Raw genomic sequence first — 10352 nt, 5'->3', positions numbered from 1 at the left:
TCACCTAAGATCAGGAGTTCAAAACCAGCCTAGCCAACATGGTGAAACCCCGTCTCTACTACAAATACAAAAAAAAATTAGCTGGGCACGATGGCACATGCCTGCGATCCCAGCTACTCGGGAGGCTGAGGCAGGAGAATCACTTGAATCTGGGAGGCGGAAGTTGCAGTGAGCCGAGATCACCCCGTTGCACTCCAGCCTGGGCAACAGAGCAAGATTCTGTCTTAAAAAAACAACAACAGGCTGGGTGCGGTGGCTCATGTCTGTAATCCCAGCACTTTCGGAGGCCAAGGCGGGTGGATCACGAGGTCGGGAGATCGAGACCATCCTGGCTAACACGGTAAAACCCTGTCTCTACTAAAAATACAAAAAATTAGCTGGGCACGGTGGCGGGCGCCTGTAGTCCCAGCTACTCGGGAGGCTGAGGCAGGAGAATGGCGTAAACCCGGGAGGCGGAGCTTGCAGTGAGCCGAGACTGTGCCACTGCAGTCCAGCCTGGGCGACAGAAGGAGACTCTGTCTCAAAAACAACAACAACAATAGGCCGGGCACGGTGGCTCAAGCCTGTAATCCCAGCACTTTGGGAGGCCGAGACGGGCGGATCACGAGGTCAGGAGATCGAGACCATCCTGGCTGACACTGTGAAACCCCGTCTCTACTAAAAAAAAACTACAAAAAACTAGCCGGGCGCGGTGGCGGGCGCCTGTAGTCCCAGCTACTCGGGAGGCTGAGGCAGGAGAATGGCGTGAACCCAGGAGGCGGAGCTTGCAGTGAGCTGAGATCCGGCCACTGCACTCCAGCCTGGGTGGCAGAGCGAGACTCCGTCTCAAAAAAAAAAAAAAAAAAAAAAAAACCAACAACAACAACAACAACAACAGAAGATTACCGAGACCATGTTGGTGGCTGGTCACACAAGAGGTCTGCACCACAGAGGGTTCTGGGGGCAGAGGTCCCGAAGGAAGAAACAGAGATTTGGGGAAACACGGAGCCTTGGGAGTGTGTGAGTTTTCCAGGGCTGCCCTAATGAAATATCACAAACCAGATGGCTTAAAACAACAGCAATTCATTTTGTCCCAGTTCTCCCAGAAGCTCAAAATCAAGGTGTTGGCAGAGCGGGTTCCTTTTCTAGGCTCTGAGGGAAAACCCACTGCGTGCCTCTCTCCTTGGCAGTCCTTGACTCCTAGCTGCCTCGTTCCAGTCTCCGGCTCTGGCTTCACATGGCTGTCTTCCCGCTGTATCTCAACTCTCCCTCTGCTTTCTCTTCTAAGGACACCAGTCATTGGATTTAGGGCCCACCCTAAATCCAGGATGATCTCATCCCAAGAGCTTTAACTCAATTACATCTGCAAAGACTCTATTTCTAATTAAGGTCACATTCACAGATACAGGGTAGGGGGGCGGTTAGGACTTGAACATATAATCTGGGGGGATTCTATTCAACCCACTGTGGGAGATATCTCCATGGAGGGGCCGTTGGTACATGACCTAATATTTCCATCTGCAGGGCTCAGGTGTCACCTCCTCTAGGGACCTTACTTCTTTTGTGCCCCACAACACCTGTGCCTGCCGCCATCACTGCCCACATTCCTTCAGCTAACATTTACTGAGTGCCTGCTCTATGCCAGGCACCAAGCTGGTGCCAAATTTAGCACATAAAAATACAAGATGGCTGGGCACGGTGGCTCACGTCTGTAATCCCAGCACTTTGGAAGGCTAAGGCGAGTGCATCACTTGAGATCAGGAGTTTGAGACCAGCCTGATCAACTTGGTGAAACCTCATCTCTACTAAAAATACAAAAATTAGCCGGGTGTGGTGGTGCACGCCTGTAATCCCAGCTACTCGGGAGGCTGAGGCAGGAGAATCGCTTGAACTTGCCAGGCAGAGGTTGCAGTGGGCCAAGATGGTGCCACTGCACTCCAGCCTGGTGACAGAACAAGACTGTCTCAAATTATTTTATTTTATTTATTTTTATTATTTTATTTTATTTATTTTTTTCCTCCCAGGTTCAAGTGATTCTACTGCCTCAGCCTCCTGAGTAGCTGTGATTACAGATGCCCACCACCATGCCCGGCTAATTTGTGTATTTTTAGTATTTTTAGTAGAGATGAGGTTTCACCATGTTGGCCAGGCTGGTCTTGAACTCCTGACCTCAGGTGATCCACATGCCTCAGCCTCCCAAAGTGCTGGGATTACAGGCTTGAGCCACTGTGCCTGGCCAGTTAAATTTAAATTTCAGATAAACGGTAGTCGGGCGTGGTGGTGTGCAGCTGTAATCCTGCCTACTTGGGAGGCTGAGGCAGGAGAATCACTTAAACCCGGGAGGCGGAGGTTGCAGTGAGTCGAGATCATGCCACTGCACTCCAGCCTGGGCCACAAGAGTGAGACCCTGTCTAAAAAAAATAAAATATAAAATAAATTTCAGATAAACAGTGAGTTTCAGTTTGTCCCACTTATGGAATCTGGCAACCCTAACAGCAGAAAGCCACAGTCCCCCACTGCTGGGAGCACAGGATGGAGCAGCGGCCCTGGCCACGTGGGCAGGGGTAACTGACCAACCAGATGTGGGTTTTAGAAAAACAGGGGCGTGTGGTGTCACAGGAGCCAAGGGAAGAACAGTGTTTCCAGGAAGAGGGAGGGAATAACAGAGCTACATGTTGCAGGAAGGGCCGGAAAGATGAGGCTGAGACAGGGAAGCACAGTTGGAGTTAGCAAAACTGCTGGAGGCACCGCGAGGGAGGCGTAGGTTGCAGGGGACAGCAGCCAAGCTGCAGGGGTTGAGGAGTGAGTGGAATGAGAAGCCAAGGAGGGAGAGAGACACAGAGTAGGCTGCTGCCTCCACAAGCTTTTTTGTTTGTTTGTTTTGTTTTTGTTTTTGTCACCCAGGCTGCAGTGCAGTGGCGAGATCTCTGCTCACTGCCACCTCCGCCTCCTGGGTTCAAGTGACTCTCCTGCCTCAGCCTCCCGAGTAGCTGGAATTACAGGTACACGCCACCACGCCCGGCTAATTTTGTGTATTGTTGGTAGAGGCGGGGTTTTGCCATGTTGGCCAGGTGGTCTCACACTCCTGACCTCAAGTGATCACCTGCCTCGGCCTCCTAAAGTACTGTGATTATAGGCATGAGCCACCACACCCGGCCTCCACAAGCTTTTGAGTAGGGAAGAGAGGCCCCCTAGGGCAGGCAGGAGCCAAGGAGGAGCACAAGTGAAGAAGGCCTGGGGAGAGAGGTTCACAGCCGGGAGGGACCCTGAGGGGCCTTAGCGTTTGACACTCTAGGTGGACCTGGCCTTGGGTGGCAGGAGGAGAAGTGTAAATTCAGATTCTTCTGGGGAAGTCCGGGGACTCTCAGCTGCCCACTCATCACACAGTGCGATGACTGCCCCCCCCAAATGTGCTCTCCCTCTCTGGCAGGAGCTGTCTCCCAAGCTGTTCCTCCGCACAGAAGGCAAAACGGAGCACATGGCGGCCCCCGTGCCTTGGCTGAATGAAGGAGTGAATGAATATTTGGGAGCGGCTGAGGGCCGTAGAGTGAAAAGAGGGCAAAGCTTGGAGGTTGGGGAGTGGCTGTGTCTGAGGAATAGGGAGGAAGAGGAGGCGGAGGAGGAGGGAGGAGCCGGGGAGTCCAGGGGCCTGGGAGAGATGAGGGAGACAGAGTTCCTGTCCAGAGAGGTCAGAGCTGAGCATGGAGAAGGGGCGCTTCAGCCCCATGGGTGGGGGTTGGAGGGAAGGGTAAATGAGGCAGCGTAGAAAGCCTGGTCAATGTGGGTGTGGCGGGAGGGATGCAATGCCAGGGAGGGGAGAAGGGGACATATACTTTTTTTTTTTTTGAGATTGAGATAGAGTCTTGCTCTGTTGCCCAGGCTGGCGTGCAGTGGTGCAATATCAGCTCACTGCAACCGCCACCTGCAGGGTCCAAGCGATTCTCCTGCCTCAGCCTCCCAAATAGCTGGGATTACAGGTGTGCGTCACTACGCCTGGCTAATTTTTTTTTTTTTTTTTTTGAGATGGAGTCTCGCTCTGTTGCCCAGGCTGGAGTGTGGTGGTGCGATCTCTGCTCACTGCAACCTCTGCCTCCCAGGTTCAAGCAGTTCTCTGCCTCAGCCTCCCGAATAGCCTGGATTACAGATGCCCACCACCAGGCCTGGCTAATTTTTGTTATTGTTAGTAGAGACGGGGTTTCACCTTTTTTTTTTTTTTTTTTTTTTTTGAGATAGAGTCTCCCTCTGTTGCCCAGGCTGGAGTGCAGTGGATCAATCTTGGCCCACTGCAAGCTCCGCCTTGTGGGTTCAAGTGATTCTCCTGCTTCAGCCTCCCGAGTAGCTGGGACTATAGGCACCCACCACCATGCCCAGCTAGTTTTTGTATTTTTAGTAGAAATGGGGTTTCACCATATTGGCCAGGCTGGTCTCGAATCCACCCTGGTGATCCATCCTCCTCTGCCTCCCAAAGTGGTGGGATTACAGGCGTGAACCACTGCGCCTGGCCTAACTTTCTTATTTTTGGTAGAGATGGGGTTTCACCATGTTGCCCAGGCTGGTCTCAAACTCCTGACCTCAGGTAATCCACCCCCCTCAGCCTCCCAGAGTGCTGGGATTACCACTTTGATATGCTTTTGTATGGGGGTAGGCGGTTCCGTTCCTGCCCTAGGCCTTGCCATCCATCCCATCTTATTTAATTCTCACTACCACCCCTGGAAGAAGATTTTACTGAAGATGAAGATGATTGCTACTGGTGGTCTCACTTTACAAACAAGGAAACTGGGTCTCAGAGATAGTAGGCACCTTGCCTAAAGTCACAAGGCTAACAAGTAGCAGAAAGGAGATTTTTTTTTTTTTTTTTTGAGACGGAGTCTCGCTCTGTCGCCCAGGCTGGAGTGCAGTGGCTGGATCTCAGCTCACTGCAAGCTCTGCCTCCTGGGTTTACACCATTCTCCTGCCTCAGTCTCCCGAGTAGCTGGGACTACAGGCGCCCGCCACCTTGCCCGGCTAGTTTTTTTTGTATTTTTTAGTAGAGACGGGGTTTCACCGCATTAGCCAGATGGTCTTGATCTCCTGACCTCGTGATCCACCTGTCTCGGCCTCCCAAAGTGCTGGGATTACAGGCTTGAGCCACCGCGCCCGGCCAGAAAGGAGATTTAAACACAGGTTGGTCCAACTCCAGAGCAAGCTCTGTCCACCGCCCCATAAGAACAAGGAAGCCCTGAGCAGGGGAGATGGCCCATAATCAGGGCAGGCCTCAGACAGAAGGATTGGGGCAGAAATAGGGCACTGGGCCTTTTCAGGCCTCTTGGGTGGCCTGGATGATGTCACCTCCCCCAAGGACTACTGGGCTCACCTCCCAGGCCTTGCCTGGTTTCCAGCAAATTCCAGCAGGCTGGGGGAGCAAGGAGCAAACCCAAGAGTGGGGTGTGGCAGAAGGGACAGGGCACAGGGGACAGTGGTGGCAGTCATCTGTGCACTGAAACAGCTGACCATGAAGTTCCCTGTAGGTAAGGAGACCAGAAAAACCAAAACACTGTGGGGACTGTGCAGAGGCGGGGGTGGAGTCTCATCTCCCACCTTATCCACTCCCTCACACCTCCCCGGCTCTGCAAATCCTTTTCTGTCAGTTGAAATTTCCTTGCCTAGGCTAGGCGTGGTGGCTCATGCCTGTAATCCCAGCCCTTTGAGAGGCTGTCAGGAGTTCGAGACCAGGCTGACCAACATGGTGAAACCCTATCTCTACTCTACTAAAGATACAAAAATTAGCCGGACACCGTGGCATGTGCCTATAGTCCCAGCTACACAGGAGGCTGAGGCAGGAGAATCGCTTGAACCTGGGAGGCGGAGGTTGCAGTGAGCCAATATTGCACCACTGCACTCCAGCCTGGGCATCGGAGCGAGACTGTCTTAAAAAAAAGAAAAGAAAAGAAAAGAAAAGAAAATTTCCTTGCCCCCTCTTCATTCTTCAAGGATGAGCTCGGATATCCCCTCTTCCCACCTGGCTACCCTCCTCCCACTCTCAGCTCCCTCTCCTGGTCCTTAGAGGGCTGGCAACCACAACAAATTTCCTGACCACACAATAGGGCTCTCAGGCCAAAGATTCACTCATTCCAGTCTAACTGCATTCCCTCCACAGCCTCATCCAGTCTCACAGCATTTTTTTTTTTTTTTTTTTTGTAGGAGAGACAGGCTCTCGCTATGTTGCACAAGCTGGTCTTGAACTCCTGAACTCAAGGGACCCGTCTACCTCAGCCTCCCAAAGTGCTGGAATTACAGGCATGAGCCACCATGCTCGGCCTCAGTCTCACAGCTTTATTAATTTTATTAAAAAAAATCAAATTTGATTTTGTCTTTTCTATGTATTATTATTATTATTATTATTTTTTTTTTTTTTTTTGAGAGGGAGTCTCGTTCTGTCACCCAGGCTGGAGTGCAGTGGCATAATCTCAGCTCATTGCAACCTCCGCCTCCTGGGTTCAAGCGATTCTCCTGCTTCAGTCTCCTGAGGAGCTGAGATTGCAGGCGCCTGCCACCATGGCCAGCTAAGGATTTTTTGTACTTCAGTAGAGACAGGGTTTCACCATGTTGGTCAGGCTGGTCTCAAACTCCTGACCCCAAAAGATCTGTCTGCCTCAGCCTCCCTAAGTGTTGGGATTACAGGTGTGAGCCACCATGCCTGGCCAGTCTCACAGCTTTAAATGTTATCTATGCGCCGACTGTGCTGAAACTTTTATCTCTAGCGTGTACCCCTCTCCTGAGCTCGACTCTGACTACCCCACATCTCCACCAGAATGTCTAAAAAGCACTCAGACCTGACATGGCCAAAACAGAATCCCGATCTTCCCTATACTCAAGCCAGCTCCTTTCACCTCTCCATTTTTCCAGCAGCTCAGGCTAAAAATCACGAAGGTATCTTGGCTCCACTCCTTCCCTCACACCCCACACTCAATCTGTAAGTCCTGTAGGCTCTACCTTCAATGTCCTTCTCCCACCTCCGCTGCTGCTCAGCCATGGAGGCTTCCTCTGTTGCCTTGATTATAGCAGTGGCCTCTGGACTGTCCTTCCTTTTTTTTTTTTTTTTTTTTTTTTTTTTTTTTTTTTTTTGAGACAGAGTCTTGCTCTGTCACCCAGGCTGGAGTGCAGTGGCCCGATCTCGGCTCTGGGTTCAAGCGATTCTCCTGCCTCAGCCTCCCGAGTAGCTGGGATTATAGGCACCCGCCATCATGCATGGCTAGTTTTTGTATTTTTAGTAGAGCTGGGGTTTCACTATGTTGGCTAGGCTGGTTTCAAACTCCTGACCTCAAGTGATCTACACGTCTCAGCCTCCCAAAGTGCGGGGATTTATTTTTTATTTATTTATTTATTTATTTTTTTGAGACGGAGTCTCGCTTTGTCGCCCAGGCTGGAGTGCAGTGGCCGGATCTCAGCTCACTGCAAGCTCCGCCTCCCGGGTTTACGCCAAGTGCGGGGATTTATAATCCTGCCACCATCTTGCCCAGCCTGGACTGTCCTTCCTTGACTTTGTCCCTACATTCTCATCTCAACCCAGAAGCCAGGGTGGTTCTAGGCCCTGCCTCTGTCTGCAGTGCCCTTTCCCCCAGACATTCTCATTACTTGCTCCCTAACCTTCAGATCTTGACTCAGGTATCACCTCATATTTGCCTTTCCTGAGCATCCTAGTTAAAACTATAAATCTTTTTTTTTTTTTGGAGATGGATTTTCATTCTTGCTGCCCAGGCTGGAGTGCAATAGCACGATCTTGGCTCACTGCAACCTCCGCCTCCCTAATTCAAGTGATTCTCCTGCTTCAGCCTCCTGAGTAGCTGGGATTACAGGCATGTGCCACCACGCCTGGCTAATTTTGTATTTTTAGTAGAGACAGGGTTTCTCTGTGTTGGTCAGGCTGGTCTTGAACTCCTGACCTCAGGTGATCCTCCCGCCTTGGCCTCCCAAAGTGCTGGGATTACAGGCGTGAGCCACCATGCCTGGACTTTTTAATTTATTATTTTTATTTTTTGAGACAGAGTCTCGCTCTGTTGCCCAGGCTGGAGTGCAGTGGCCCGATCCTGGCTCACTGCAAGCTCCGCCGCCTGGGTTCACGCCATTCTCCTGCCTCAGCTTCCCGAGTAGCTGGGACTACAGGTGCCCGCTACCACGCCTGACTAATTTTTTGGTAATTTTAGTAGAGATGGGGTTTCATGGTGTTAGCCAGGAAGGTCTCCATCTCCTGACCTCGTGATCCACCCACCTCGGCCTCCCAAAGTGCTGGGATTACAGGCGTGAGCCACCGTGCCCGGCTTTTATTTATTTATTTATTTATTTATTTATTTATTTATTTATTTTTTTGAGACGGAGTCTCGCTCTGTCGCCCAGGCTGGAGTGCAGTGGCCGGATCTCAGCTCACTGCAAGCTCCGCCTCCCGGGTTCACGCCATTCTCCTGCCTCAGCTTCCCGAGTAGCTGGGACTACAGGCGCCCGCCACCGCGCCCGGCTAGTTGTTTGTTTTTTTTTTTTTTTTTTGAGACGGAGTCTGGCTCTGTCGCCCGGGCTGGAGTGCAGTGGCCGGATCTCAGCTCACTGCAAGCTCCGCCCCCCGGGTTCCCGCCATTCTCCTGACTCAGCCTCCCGAGTAGCTGGGACTACAGGCGCCGCCACCACGCCCGGCTAGTTTTTTGTATTTTTTTTAGTAGAGACGGGGTTTCACCGTGTTCGCCAGGATGGTCTCGATCTCCTAACCTCGTGATCCGCCCGTCTCGGCCTCCCAAAGTGCTGGGATTACAGGCTTGAGCCACCGCGCCCGGCCAGTTTTTTGTATTTTTTTAGTAGAGACGGGGTTTCACCGTGTTAGCCAGGATGGTCTCGATCTCCTGACCTCGTGATCCACCCACCTCGGCCTCCCAAAGTGCTGGGATTACAGACGTGAGCCACCGTGCCCGGCTTTTATTTATTCATTTATTTTTTGAGACAGAGTCTGGCTCTGTTACCCAGGCTGGAGTTTAGTGGTGCTATAGGCTCCCTGCAACCTTCACCTCCCGGGCTCAAACAATCCTCTAACCTCAGTCTCCCGCGTAGCTGGGACCACAAGTGCAAACTACCACGCCTGGCTAATTTTTTTTTCTTTTTTAATTTTTTTGTAGAGACAGGGTCTCACTCTGTTGCCCAGGCTGGTCTCAAAGTCATGAGCTCAAGCAATACGCCCATCTCAGCCTCCTAAAGTGTTGGGATTACAGGTGTGAGCCACTGTGCCAGGCCAAAACTATAAATCTTGACCTTCCCTGTCCTCTCTCCCTGCTTTTTCTTCCTTCTAGAGCCTGTATCATTTAACTTACTATGTATATTATTTATTTGTTACCTATTTATTTCATCTATTATCCGTTTCCTCCTTCCAGCATACAAGGGTGGTGCCTATTCTGTTTCTTATTGTTTTCCTTGCTGCTTGGAACAATGCCTAGCATACAGTAGACACTGGATAAATGTTGCTGAGGCCACCACTGAACTGAGCACTAAAGTTGGAATAATGAGGCTAAGCACAGTGGCTGACGCCTATAATCCTAGCACTTTGGGAGGCCAAAGTGGGAGGATCACTTGGGCCCAGGAGTTTGAGACCAGCCTGGGTAACACAGTGAGACCCCATCTCAACATAAAATAAATAAATAAAAATTGAGCTGCGTGTGGTAGTGCACGCCTGTAGTCCCAGCTACTCAGGAGGCTGAGGCGGGAGGATCGCTTGAGCCCAGGAGGTCGAGGCTGCAGTGAGCTGTGATTGCACCACTGCACCCCGGCCTGGGCAACAGCGAGACCCTGCCTCTTAAAAAAAAAAAAAAAATTGGAATAATGAGCAAAACCTGAAAAAGTCCATGAAGCTTAAGTGTTGTGCGGCATTTCACTAATTTTCGTGTCTAAGACCCTACCTGGAGAGCACTAGGAAGTGAAGACTCTGGCTCTACCCCGGGAGATTCTGGGGTAGGTTGCAGAGGTGTGCACACTGCGGAAGCGCCCCCCGGCGGTTTGGATTCGGATCATGTTGGGGTCACTCTGATGTGCTGGGGATGGGCTGAAATTAAAACTGTCCGGGATGCCTGGTGTTCACTCTAACAGCACCATCCACTCCCTCCTGAACAGTGCTTACGTGACAGTCTCCCCTCTAAACCCTGAGGTGTGGCGCTGAGATGGCACCTCGCTCCCCTCTGTGCCCCCTGGGCTCAGCACCTCGTAGATGCGAGTTATTTATTTATTTATTTATTTATTTATTTAAACAGTCTCGCTCTGTCGCCCAGGCTGGAATGCAGTGGCGTGATCTTGGCTCACTACAACCTCCGCCTCCTGGGTTCAAGTTATTCTCCTGCCTCAGCCTCCCGAGTAGCTGGAATTAC

Source organism: Macaca nemestrina, chromosome 12 (assembly GCF_043159975.1).
Source record: "Macaca nemestrina isolate mMacNem1 chromosome 12, mMacNem.hap1, whole genome shotgun sequence".
In the NCBI taxonomy this organism is placed as follows: domain Eukaryota; kingdom Metazoa; phylum Chordata; class Mammalia; order Primates; family Cercopithecidae; genus Macaca; species Macaca nemestrina.
The sequence above is the reverse complement of the archived record's forward strand: the minus strand, read 5'-3'. Positions refer to the sequence as shown.